Raw genomic sequence first — 14,802 nt, 5'->3', positions numbered from 1 at the left:
ATCTGTTGCTCTGAATAGTGAGAAAATGGGAGGATGTTGACGTCACTATGAACCCAGCAACTACAAGGAGTGGAAGCAAAAGGAGGTTCTTTGGAACATTTTGCAGAAGGGTGGGTTTTCAAAGTTTATGGAGAGGCTCCATGGGCGTGACGCCATAGTTTCTAATTTCTTTTTTAAAAATTGGAGAAAGAGCACTCTGAAGATGGGAGATCAATCAATCTCCATAGATGAAGACCCCATTGCTCAAGTTATGGGTCTCCACAAGGAAGGAAGCAATCACTACAGAGACAGGAAATTGAGCAAGGAGGCCATTGAAAGATATCCTGAAATGGCAAAGGAGAAAAAGCGCTTGGTTAAGCTAAGTAAATCTTACTATCCTCCTAGGGCTTTTGTTAAACCATGGAGGGAGGTCTTATTTTCTATAATGCGCTATGTAACTTTGCATGGTAGATTCACAAGTGTATGGCTACCATTTTGTTTTGCTAAACCATTTTAGGTATGATGAAAAAGTTAATATCCCATATTTTTTGTTGTGCTCTATGATTGCTACCATTAAGGCCCATAAAGAGAACCCTAAGGGTGATACAACCATGCATCAAGGTATCATGGTTTTAATTTATGACCACCTAAAATCCAACCAAATTTCCCACCCTCAGCCTTCTATCTCTAAGTCTGAGGAGGAAGGGTTGGATTCTATTTTTTCTATGGGTGAGGAGTCAGATAGTGATTCGATGAGTGAGTTCAAAGAGAGCCTAGATGACTCTGAAGTGGAAACTCGTAAGAAAAGAAAACATGTGAGAACCAAGCCTTTCTCCTCAAAGGGTAAGAATAAATATAAAGATAAAGTTCTCCAAATTAGCTCCTCCTCAGAGGAAGAGGTCTCTGAGGATTCTGAGAAGGAACCCTAGTCTCCTCAAAAAAAGAAAAACAAAATTTCTATTCAGACAAGGAACAAATAGAAGAAACATGATGTCAATATTATGGAGCTTAATGAACAGGTGCAGAGAAAGAATCCGGACTTCGACCAGAATTTGGAGTAGGAGACCACTGGGGAAGGTTTTGAACAGAGAATCGTAAAATTTGGTAAAATCACTATTGGAGACACCTCCAATAAGGAAAAAGACAACTCTGGTGAGAAATCACCCTCCTCAAATCCTCCTCCTGAGGGTTTGAAAGGCTTTTTGGACACCATTAATTGGCTAATTTCTAGTTACAAGAAAGTTGTGGAGAATATTAAGAAGCTCAATCACAGAGTCCAAATCCTGGAGACTATCAGTTGTGGTGGAGGCAAGTCAATGGCAGAACAAGTTGAGGATTTGACTAAAACCATTGCCATAGCGAAAGAGATCAGAGACTCCTTTAACCCCAGGTTCAAGCAAATAAAGAAAGACCTGACTGAGAGGAAAAATAATGAGATTGGTATGGATCAAAGAATGGAGGAAACTGATAAAAAAGTCAATAAAATTGAAGAAAGCCTTAAAAGCATTGTAGAACAAAGCTTAAATATTTTGAAGGCCTCAACTGGCAATACAAAAATCCTCATCAGCAAAATGGAAGAGGAGAAGGACTTCTTGGAGATTGAACCAGACATGGATGGAACGGGAGAAGTGCAAGGACCTAGAATAAGGACCAGAGGTAAAAAGAAGGAGAAAAAGCCAAACAAGAACATGGAAGAATTCAAAGATGTCACGACAAACTATGATCAACTGGTGAATAAGGCGGGGGAGCTCCTCAAGTCTTTTTAGATGTGTTGTGTTTTCTCTGGTTTTTTCTGCTCTGTTGTTCCTTTCCTTTGCTGTCCTTTCGATTGACTGGTTTTTCCCAGTCATTTTGTAAGTTGTTCCTAGCAGATCTGGATGCTTTTTGATGAACTATTTTATGCTCCTATGTTAAAGGTTTCGGGTCCTTAAAACCTATTTTTCTTATTAATCAAAACTCAATCTAATCTTCTCTGAAACTGAATCAAAGCATCCAATTATTTCAATTCACCTAGATTGTGATTTCTCTTGAGGAATCTCAACTGCTCATCATTAATTGATCTTGACCGTTGGTCTCTCTTTTGATTCTCTATCAATCCTATGTGTTGCTCATTTTCCCCTCTTCACTCTGGCATGTCCGGTGGGACCCATGTCCCTAGAATTTAATCTTTTTTGAAATCTTTTGTGAGTTTTTGTTTGTAGGTGTCAAAACAATGCAAATGCCTGCAAACTAGCATGACCGCCACTGGATCAGTGCGAGCGTCACCTACTTTGGCACGCCTGCACACGCTTTAGTGCATGGGATGAGAGTTTAAATTTTTTTGACCTGCCCTTTTGTAGTTCTATAGAATAGCATGAGCACTGCAGGAACAGTGCGTTTGCCTATAGCGTCAATCCTATTCCTTCTTCTCTCTTCTATTCTTCCACCTTCTATTTTTATTCTGGAATTAGTACTTAAAAACACTCTAAAAAGAAAAAAAAAAAATTTAAAAATAAAAAAATCTAGTTAATTTTGTATCTAGCTATCTTTTTTATTTCAGAAGTGTCACTTTAGCGTGAGCGCTCTGCGAATAGCGCGGGTGCTCTGGTAGAATCTCACTTTTTTTTGAATTTTTAAAATTAAAAATTTTTGGTTGTGCTAACCTTCTTCAGCGCGACCTCCATTAGAATAATGAGTCTTCCTTAGGTATATTCTACTTTTTTTCAAATTTTGTCCTTCTCTACATTTTTTGCTTTTCTCTTTTTGGACCTCCTTTAGCGTGTATGTAGGCATTTCAGTGTCTGCATAGACACTTCAACGTGGGTGTCTATAGAACAACATGAGTGCTATTTCTGCATAATTTTGTCTACTAATCAAATTTTGAGTTTTATAGGTCCCGTCGGAGTGGTCAAAGACATAAACAAAGCTACTAATATTATTTTCTGTAGGTTGCCTAAGGAATTCCAACCAACCATTGCATTTTTCTTAATCTTTTCTTTCTAGTTAGCTAGATCTAATTAGGGGTAAAGGAACATCTCCTTGAAGTGTTTGAGAAAAGTGTGAAAGTAGGAGAGTATGCTCTTGTCTATCTAGACAATCAAAAATCCAGACCTTTGGTAGTTTTTCTAGCTTGTTGTGTGCTTTCCCTTAGTGGGCCTACCCTCCTAAATTTTTTAAGCATTGGTGAGAGGGGAATGACCCAAGTGAGTATAGTCGGACCTAGGCATTCTAACTCACTATAATAAATAGGCCTCTTGAGATGAAAGTTTCAGACAACAGAGCTATTTGAGAGTTCACTCTCATATTGAGCACTTTGTAAGGCCCCTTGAGGTCTCAATCATGCTTGTGTGACTACATCTTGCTTAGTACTTTGTAGGGCTATAGGCCTCAATCAAACTTGCATGACTACAACGAGTAGTCTTCGAATGGAAATCCATATTAAAAACCCTAGGAATAGAAGCCACCCCGTTCACCTCCGAAAGGTGGATAATCTTTGTGCAAGGGAGATAGTAACTCCCCCAAGAGACTTGCCATATCATTCCCCCATTAGTGTTTGGAGTTGGCTAATACAGCATTGGGAATCCATTGTGTGAGACCCAGTGACTATATTTTGATTAGCTATTGGGTCGGAACCTGAGTCAACAAGCAAAGGTTTTCCTCCTCATCCAACTTCCTAGGATATGTTGTGTTTGGATTCTCTATGTGCATCAGTGGCCAATATGTATTCATTTCTTGATATCTCTTGCCAAGTCCATCATTCCTCCAACCAATCAATCCTCCCTCTTTCCAAATTCCATCTTGTCATCATCAAATCTTTAACTCATTTCTATCTATCCAAGTTATTCTCCAAGCGACAATCCACTTTCATCCATTTAAACAATCATCCTTTCTCAACCAATATTTATGTCCAAATAATTCATCCGACTTTGGGTAGCTTTCCCCTTTCTTCTTCCTATTATCTATCCATTCTTCCATAATCATTCTCCCTCTAATCCAATCAAATCTCCAAAATTACAATCAATCAAATTAATCCATCTTTCTAATCCGATTATCCAATCCCTCATCAATCAATCATTTAATCCAATCTAATCTAATCCAATCCAATTCAATCCAATTCAATCCAAACCAATCTAATCCAATCCAATCAAGTCCTAATACAAGGACCAATCCAATCAAATAAAGTCCTACTCCAAGGACAAATCCAATCAAATCAAATCCAATCCAATTAGATCCAATCAAATCAATCAAATCAATTAAATCAATCCATCCTCAATCAAAATCCAAAATTCCTAAGTCCTAATCCTCATATTCATCCAATTCCAATCTAATGCTTCATTCTCAACATGGCTACCCATAATTTCAAAGCTTGGTATGAGAAGATTCCCATGGAGCACGAACCACCTCAACCTGCCTACCAAGTCATTCCCATAACATCCCATCCATCTATCATATCCCCATCCATTCCATCTCAACACACTATATCCAATCCCAATCTATATCACATCTCTTACCCTTCCTCTACCTTTGACAAGGGAAATCCATCTTATTCCCCATCCACCTCTCCATATTATCCTTCATCTACATACCCCTCTAATCCAATAGGTATACATTCATCTCCCCTCCCATCTACATCCCAATCCTCATCCTTTTACAACACATTCATTACCTCTACTCCCTATCCAAATATTTTACTCCATAATCCTTCGAGCATTAATCCCAATTCCTCAATCCATTATCCTAATCCTTCATCCAATCCTCATCCCCCATCTATTCCCAATTATTCATCTAATCCTAATCCTCCAAAATCCATATTATCCATGTCCTCCAAGTCCATCATCCATAATCTTATCCAAGAAATGCTAACAAAGGAGACAAAATCCCCACCTCAAAACAAAGTGGTGAAGTCTCCTCAAATCATCCTTCCACCTCCATCACCTCCACCTCAAAACAAATCTCAATACCCCACACCTCATGATACCCCCATTCCTCCATTTACTCACATTAAGCTCCCGTATTCTCCTCCATCACACAATCTCCACAAATCCAAACATGCCAAAACCTTGTTCCAAATCATTCTAGCATAGAATCCTCTCCATCTCATGGTGCATCTCCCTCCACTCCATCTAATGATATCATTCCCTCCACTTCCTCTCATGATCATATGATCCCTACATCCAATTCTCTCCCACCAACACATGATCCTCTTCCATCTCATGATCCAATCACCCCTCCCACTCCATCTCATGGTACTCTCCCTAATAAAGATCAAAGTATCCCTTCATCTCCATGTCATAATCCCAATCCATCTAAAGATCCTAATCTTCCTTCCACATCTCATCTCCTTTAAAATGGACTCGCATATTGTTTCCGAAATAATAAGGGTCCTCAAGCTAGTTCTCAAGATGTTGGTACATCCTCTATTCCTCCCAAATCCAAAATTCCTTCATGCAAATCAAAATCCCATCATCCACATCCATTTTGGGACCTTGTACTCCAAAGCTAAATCCTCCATTCCTTCCATCCATTTTGGGTCCTTAAATCCCTCCATCCACTATCCCTAAGCAATATCAACAAAGGCACACATCATTTAATGCCTCCCAACACTCTCCTTCCATCATCCCACCATCCATAAAATTCTTAAGTCATTCACCCTCATGCACCCATCCCATTGCCATTGGAAGCAATTTGGATGCTCAATCTAAAAAGCATAAAGCTCAAAATCCACAAAAATAAAAGGATCAATATGTCCCCTCAAAACAACATGCTCAAAACGAAAATATGACCCAAAAGAAAGAAAAATTAAAATGGCCACAAAGGCCCCAAAAGAAAAAATCAAAAACTATGTGGATTCCCAAACTACTCAAAGAAGAAATGCATCCCAAAGTAAAATCAAAATTGGCATCCAAACTTGGTAATCCAAAAGATCCATCCATTCATAAGTCCTTCAGTCTGCCATCTAACACTCTTCCATCTTCAAAATCTATTTTGGGTCCTTATGTCCCAAAATCCACCATCCCAACTCCATCATCCTCTTCTTCTATTTTGGGTCTTCATGTCCCAAAATCCACACTTTATTCTCAATCTAATTAAAAACACTCTCTTCCACTACTCCACCACCCTTTGAGGTGTGTGCCAATGTTGATATTCCACAAAAACTTCAAAACCCCATCCATTATCCACCATCCATTTTTCACAATCCCATTTTGTTAGTCCAATCCTTTACAAATTCTCATCTTCCATCCCCTATCCATTTCATTGCTACCAACATCTATGAGCATACCTCCAGTTTAAAGAAATACTAAGGGATAGCATCCATGGAGCTATATGCTTGAGTCCCCCCTTCCTTATTCACACATCCACTATCCACTCATCCTCATCCTTACCCATGAAAGCTATTCCCAAAATTTAAAAAAATCAAAAAATCAAGAAAAATACAAAAAAAATAAAATAAATATATATTAAAAAAAGTTTTAAAAAATCAGAAAAAGTAAAGAAAAATCATTTCATCCAATGGTGAAAACCACTTCTTGTGGCACCTTGGGTAAGTACCATTAAAAAAACTTGGCAAACAAGCATCATGTGTAATTCCCTCATCCTCTTGCACTCTACACTTGGGGGCAAGATTCATCCATGTAATTGCCCCATCCATTTGCATCATATCTAAGTCCATTCTCCTTTCCTATCTATGATCTTGACTATCCTATCCATATCCTCCATCTCATATCCCTCATCCTATCCAAATGCAATCCTCCATGTTAGAGGCAAAATAATGTATATTTGTGCATGCTTTGGAAAACACAATCCTTAAGTCCTCTACCATCCATATCCATTACATATTATCCTTCAAACTCATACATCTTTATCCACCATCCTTACATCCTTAATTTCACTACCTCTATTGTGGGGCATTGCACTCCTTTGCATCATAGTCCTTGGGTCTCCACCATCTTACCCTCCATCCTTTATTCCTTCATTCACTATCCATATCCATCCATTTAATCCATCTATCCAAACAATATATGTGTCCATTCATCCATCCATTCTCTTGCTAATCCTTGGTTCTCCCTTGTCATTGGTTCCAGTCCATCTATCCTATATCCACCAATCCACCCCATCCTATCCAATTATATTTTTAATCCAATCCTATCTCATCCAATCATATTCTCCACCTCTTCCAATTCAATCATTAATCTCATCCCCAATCCAATCCTACTTAATCATCCATCACCTTTTTCATCCTATCTAATAATTTATCCTTCTTCCATCCTATCCAATAATTTATCCTTCTTCCATCCTATCCAATCCATCAAACTGAGCTTTTCCCATCTACCTGAGCTCACATTGACTTGTGCCTAATCCAAGAACCTGTGCTAATAAAATCCAAGTGGAAATCCTCTCATCTGTAGATATTGCACATCCAACTTGTCTTTTGTCATCCATCAATCAATCCATCATCCTACCCATCAGGATGAATCCTTCCCAGGTTTGGCAATTCATTCAAATCTATCACCTGCCCATCGGGATGCATCCTTCCCTAGTCCGACAACTTATCCAAATCCATGTCCTACACTTGGTAAGAGATGTGAGTTGGTCATGTCATGTTGTTTGCATGCTTGATCTTTTTTCTTTAATTTTCATCTTCTGTCCTAGGACTATACTTGTTAAGGACTGCCTTGATCATCCTATATCTTGGTATGTCTTGGTTGGTGTATAATGGGGCATAATTTTCATGACATGGTGTGTTTGAAGGTTTTCCTTGTATGATCTAACAACCCTGCATTAGTGTTTATCAACACTTGCATGATTGTGTGCAAGGCATTCCTATTTGATTGAGCGTCAACCCATGCCTCAAATCTTCACATCATCCTGGTTCTTTTATTCAGTGGTGTAGACTATCCATGGCAATATGAAACCTAGGTTTTCTCTCTATATTTTCTCAACCAGAAATCCCATCCATTTATCATTTCTTTATCTCATTTCATTCACAAAACCCCAATCCATTCATTTATTCCCTCTTTGATTACCTTTATCCTTTCATCACCTAGTCTTCTAGTCTATTTCGAGAGCACACCCATGTTCTTTGAAATTGCATGTCCTCTTGAGGGGGCATAAAACTACTTCCTCGTCATGCTTCCTCCTCGCCATTCTTCCTCATCTCATGACTAGGGCATCATGCTACTTATCCTTATCCTTTTCATCCACTAGGTTTTATTCTTCTTTGATATAACATCACTTCATGATGCTATATCAAAGAGGGGCAAAATGTAGATGCCTAAAATTAATTAAACCAATATTTATTTAATTTAAGCCTGTCAACATAATTAATTAATTTAATTGTGTTATCCTTATTCCTCTTAGAATTAATTAAATCCAATTTAATTAATCATGTCACTATAGTCCAATAATTAATTTATCAAATAAATTAATTATTTCCTTATTCCTCCAAAGTTATCTCAATCATTAATTCTTTAAATCCCTTTTGGTTAACTAGTTTTAATTAATCAACCTAATCATGTGATTCCTACAAATCACTTTTCTTAGTTCCCACTTAGCCTAATTAATCCTTCTAAAATCTCTCATAATCATTCTTATCATTATTTTTTCAATTTTATATTCCCCACTGTTGTCACATCAAGAATGAGCCTCTCAAAGAAATTCAAATTTCTTTGAATCCCTCCATGCATCCTCTATTTTGGAATTTTTAATTCCTTAGTTTGAAATTCAAATTTCTTTTCTCCCCTCTTCTCAAGGAATTTTATATTCATGTTTATTTTCCAAAGGCACCCTTGATCCATGCCTTCCATATTAAATCAATCTCATCCCTCCATAACCAAATCAATCTTGTCCCTTCATTGGCCTCCTCCAATCTATAAATTGGAGTCCAATCTCCTCAAAAAAGGATCCACTTCCTCCATAGCATTCTCATGCTGCGCATTTTCTCTTCTATCTTCTTCCTTAAATATTCCAATCCAAATCAATCCAAATCCTATCAAATCCTATCAGATCCAATCCCTCTTGTTGAGAAAAGGAGAGGAATCCACATCCCCATCAAGGACCAATCTGATCAAGTGAGGAAGGGGTGCATTATTCACTTCACCAAAGGTCTAATCCGAAGGAGAAGGCAAGATAGAAAGGTATAAGTGGTTTGTTATATGTTTGAATGCTTTATTTGAATACTAACCATCAATCCTATACATTCCTAATTTTACCCTCTTCAGCAACTATGTGTCTATAGTCATCTGAGTCCTACAATTCAATCGATAAGCAAAGACAATTTTTATTAGAAATGGTAATTAGGACTTTAACCGGTAAAAGAAACAAAATAATATTCTGACAACCGGTACAAGAAATTTATGAAGAATGAGATGATGCGGTTTTGCAGAAGGAATGAAGACTGGTAGATGAAGTTATGTTCATGATCGTATATGCAGATTCAATCAGGTGAATGAGATTTGAGTTACAAAGTAGGTATTCTGATGGACATTCAACCGGTAGTGATGAAAATCACTTAGATTAGTAAAATGACACAAAATTATATTTGTTATGTCGGTGGCCAACATAAGTAAGGTGTGCAATCCAAGATTTTCTAGATTCATTGAACCTAGGGAATTTTTCCAAGGTTCTAGCCGGCCTAATGATGTTTATAAAATGTGTGATGAGGTATGAAGGTATATATGAGTATGAGCTTGAATGTGTAAGAATTTATTAGTGAATTTCATCTTTCTGATAGTGCGGCAATCAGATGAGTTCTGAGATGAAGTATATGTGATTTTGTAATGTTCTTAAGTGGATCTTATTAAACATTGATGGTGTTATACTAAGATCACTTGAACTTGTTGTCTCCCTAGTAGTTGCAACAAGAAAATCCTCTCACAAGGTCACTCCTAGCAGGGTGCAATCGGATCCTAATAGGTCTAATCATTAAATCCTCTAACCAGGTGACACATTAACTTATGTATACAAATACTAGTAATGTGGGTAGCTCCTAACAGGGGTGGTCCTCACAAGCCTTTTTGTATAGATCTTAACTAGGCTTAGAAACTCCTAACATGGAGTGCCCTTAACTGGGTGTTGTAGACCTTAACTGATCAGATCTCTATACTACAGATGGTGGATCTTTATGGGTACTAACTCCCACCGTTGTTTTTCCCATTTGGGTTTTCCATGTATAATCTCTTGTGTCAAAGTGGTTTATACTTTATGTGGTGATTTCTCACTTGGTTTTATTCTTATATGCCTATTGAGTTTTAAGTTGGTGAAATTGATAATCAGATTTGTATTGTTTTTACTAGCATTGATTCACCTCCCCTCTTAGTGCCTTATAAGTTCATCAATTGGTATCAGAGCCAAACTTCCTTAAGGCTTAACCACTTGGAAGGGATCTATAATCCTAAGGAAAATATGGGGGAATGAATGAGTTACAAAGAGATGGCTAGGAAACTTGCAGAAACCAAGGAAGACCTAGAAACCCTAAGAGGCAAGTATAAGGCATCACTAGCTAAAAGGAAAGAACTGATCAAACAATTGTTGGAGATCAATGAAATAATCTCTTCTGATGGAGAAAACATAGATGCATTGGTTGAGGAAGTGGAGAAACTAAATGGTAATAAAATTAATCTGAGGAGAGAGCTTGAAGCCCTTACAATCCAGATGAGTCAAGAACTTGAAGCTAGGATGGTAGGTGAAGACACAATCAAAGAGAAAGATCATGAGATCTTTAAGATAAATCATGAAATGGCACTCTATATGCACACTGGCATGAGGAGAAAGAAGAGAAAGAATAAATCAAAGAAGATCTTGATATGGAAATGTCCCTTAGAGAGACTCTTATGAAGGAGAATGGAGATCTTACTAAAGAGATTGTAGAAGCTAATGAGAAGCTTGTAAAATTCAACAAGAGTTCTACCATGTTGGGTGAACAGATCCAATCTCAGAGGATGAATGGTGATAGATCTGGGTTAGGATATAATACATTTAAGAAAGGAGAACCTTATGGTACCAAGAGCAACATGCATGAAGGTAAATCAACTCCTAAGGCTCATAAACCTACCGGTAAGAAAGCTTACAAACCTATTTATTTTAATTGTCATAAACCTGGACATACTACTAATATTTGTAGAAGCAGATCTGATGCTAATATTGGTTATTGATCTAATACTAGATATGTGCCTAGAAAATTTGAAGGTTATTGTTATACATGCAACATGTATGGGCATAGATCTATCAAATGTCAGTATGGAGCTCACAATCCAACACCTCATATGAATCCAATATCTATTGGTGATTGGAGAACGAATTCCAATGACCAGAGAAGCACTAATTGGCAAAGACCCTATGTTAACCAGTCTAGTCCCTATGAGATGGAGAGAAGAGAATGTGATTTGTTTAATCTACAAAAATTATGGACATGTGGAAATTAATTGTAGAAGAAGGACATGTAGAGGTAATGCAAGACCGTAGAGAGCATCTAGAATGGCATATTATCATTGTAACAAACTGGGACACATTGCTAATTTTTGTAGAACACAGAAGAACCAGCTAGTGAATCATTCTGCAGACCGGAGAGGAAAGAAGAAAGTTGATATTGAAGAAACTAGAGCTGAGATGAATAGATTATAGAAGAAGAAGAGTGATGACAAACCATTTGAGGAATCAAATTCTTCACCTAGTGTGGAGAATCCATCATTGAAAAACTAAGTTGTTTCTACAACTTGGGGTGAGCATATTGTCAAATATTGAGATGAACCCTTGGATGAAGTACTATAAGTTAAATCTACATATTTTGATGTATTTTGATGTTTATGTCTTTTTCAATCATAATAGGTAAATAACATACAATATTAACCAACAATATGCTTACGAGTGTTTTAAGGGATTTTAGTGTTTTGTCGGTTAAAGTATTTAATGTGGTAGATAGAAAGAAAATAAAAAGAACATTTTGAATTTCATTTCTCACATTGTGATCTTGAGAGCATTTGGCGAGCAAGTAGAGCAAAGAAAATCTTGTGATTGCATCATGTAGCATGTTTAGCAGAGATTTGAAGAAATTTGAAGAACATTCTATATCGGTACATGGTGTTGAAGGTTTTGACTGTGTGAAACCCTTGTACTGAAGCAAGAAAGGTATTTATCAGAAAAATCTTACTCTTTGTTTCGAGATTTTGCATATTTTAGTATGGATACTTTGCATCTTGTTGATGCGACTGAGAGACCACGACCGGAGTTCAAACATCATCCTTTCAAATCAAAAGAAATAGACCCCGTTGGTTCCCTATCTAGTGTACCATATGGAGTTTTGCAAGTTGAAGATATCAGATCATTTTATCACTGCAAACTGGAGGACATGGGCGTATCAATTATTCATGACTAGTATAAATCATTGTGTGATGACCAGGGCATACTGAAAGAAAAATTTAAGAATGTTGCTGAGAAAGGGTTTCATCATAAAATCAACTTAATTAATGATTTTGATAATGAGTTAGTCAGATTTATTTCAAGTTGGATTCATGATCAATTTATGTGGTTGGATCGAGCGCAAAAAATAACCAAGGAAGTCATCCATGCAGTAACCGGATTTTGCTCAACCGGTGAAGTGCCCTTACTTAGATCAATACCCAAGAATGATGTGGAGAAGTTGACCAAATTAAAATGGGATGGTAGAACCATGACAGTAAACAACATCAATGATCCAATTGTGAAATATGCCTCTATGGTGATTGGGTATAGGATTTACTATTCAAGAAGAAAGAACAACATACTGGCAACAACTATTCATACTGCCTACCAGATGGTAAAAGATAACATTGATTATGATTTGGAAGAGGAAATAAGAAGCCAATTGATGGTGAATATAGAAGTTGTGAAGAAATACAAGAAGTTGAGATTTAAATTTGGTCAATTGATTTTAGGTTTATTCTTCTATTATCAAAACTATTTCCCTGGTATTGGAGATGTTCAATGGATTGAAGGTACCCCTACACTAATACAAATGAATAACAACATCATGATGTTGAAGGACAAGTTTGATAATATTTTTTGGGGTTAGTTCAAGGAGTTTCAAAATAAAATGCATGTTAGAGAGCGTATACCGACAAAAGTAGTTAATCGGTATCAGAAAACAATCTATTTCATGGTAGATATAGATACTTGTATGATGGAAGCAATTATCCCTAGAACCACATGGGAATTACCTATGGGATATGAGGTAGACAAGGATATACTCATTGATTATTCTGATCATATGTTAGAGCAACCGGTGGATAGCACTGTAGAGAGATTTGGGACATACAAAGAAAAATCACTACAACTCCACTTTGAGCTGCATAGACCAGTGATTGCAAATAAAATTAAGGAGGTAGAAGCATTCATTAAGCAGACATGATTTACAAAAGAACATATAGTAGTAGCTAGGGCAAAGCACACATCGGAGCAAGGTGAAGCATCTAGTGTACCTATTGGTACCCCTACTAGTAATAATAGAGCTGCAAAAGCCAAAGCAAAAAAAAATAATATGGAAGAAGAAATCGCAAAGAAACCGATTGGATCACAAATAGGTAAACCATCTAAAATTTAGTTCTGGAAAAAGAAGAAAACTATTGATCCATCTGTTGCACCAATACAAACTAGAAAGAGGAAGAAGCAACAAGTGCACAAATTGGGAAATGATGAAGATGCTACTCAATTAGATGAGGATAAAAGAGCACTTAGAGAAAGTGTTCAGAAGCCTAAGACAATTGGTAAGGGAAAACCACCTAAGAAACCATTTACATTAGAATAATCTTTCAATAGGATGATCAAAATAATTAAGGATTATGGGATATACAAAGGTTTGAACATATTGTTTATTCATTTATCTAAAAATCAACAAAGGGAGATTGAAGATGCAGTCATCTTCAATATGAATAAATTTAACAGAGCCCTCATTGAGCTACAAGGGAAGATTCCAAATTCTTTGTATAACTTAATTGATGCAAGGTGGTAGGTTACCATTAGCGAAGACAAATAACTCATTGATTATATCTTTAAGCACCTGTAACCAAAAGAAAGTGAAGAGGAGATTGAAGAAATAAAAGATCAATGCTAAAGCATCATTCAGATCCAAAAAGAGATTAACAAGAATGTTAATAGGAGAGACCGAATCAATCCAGAAGGAGACTAAGATTTTGATCAAGAAGGCTTTAGGTCTCATCCCAGATGAAGAAGAGGAAAAAAATGAACAAGTAGAGGAAGATAGTTCTAAAAGGCTAAAGGAAAAAGAACTCCCTAAAGGTATTAAGATCACAAATTTTGAACTGGATAATAAGTATATGCAAGATGATCCTATTGATACTGAACCGCCAATCATTCCTAATGATAACACCAGAGAAAATATTGATAATATTGTTGATAACATAGATGTATTTGATGTTGATGTTCATATGTTTGAACAACATGAACAACAATAAGAACAAGTGGAGAAGAAATATAAAGAAAAGAGCTCTGATGAGCCATTGGTGAACGCAGTGCCTACTGATACTCAAACTCCATTGGTAAGTGTAAATGTAAATATTGATGATAGTCAAAAGCAAGAGACTGATGAAAAGAAGAATGAGGAAGCACCGGTGAATGAACAAAATGTGGAAACTCACCCACCACCAATCAAGGACACAACTGAAGAAGAGAAAATAGAAGCATTCATTAAGCAGACATGATTTACAAAAGAACATATAGTAGCAGCTAGGGCAAAGCACACATCAGAGCAAGGTGAAGCATCTAGTGTACCTACTAGTACCCCTACTAGTAATAATAGAGCTGCAAAAGCCAAAGCAAAAAAAAATAATATGGAAGAAGAAATCACAGAGAAAC

Source organism: Cryptomeria japonica, chromosome 5 (genome assembly GCF_030272615.1).
Source record: "Cryptomeria japonica chromosome 5, Sugi_1.0, whole genome shotgun sequence".
Taxonomy (NCBI): Eukaryota; Viridiplantae; Streptophyta; class Pinopsida; order Cupressales; family Cupressaceae; genus Cryptomeria; species Cryptomeria japonica.
Note: the sequence above shows the minus strand (reverse complement) of the source record.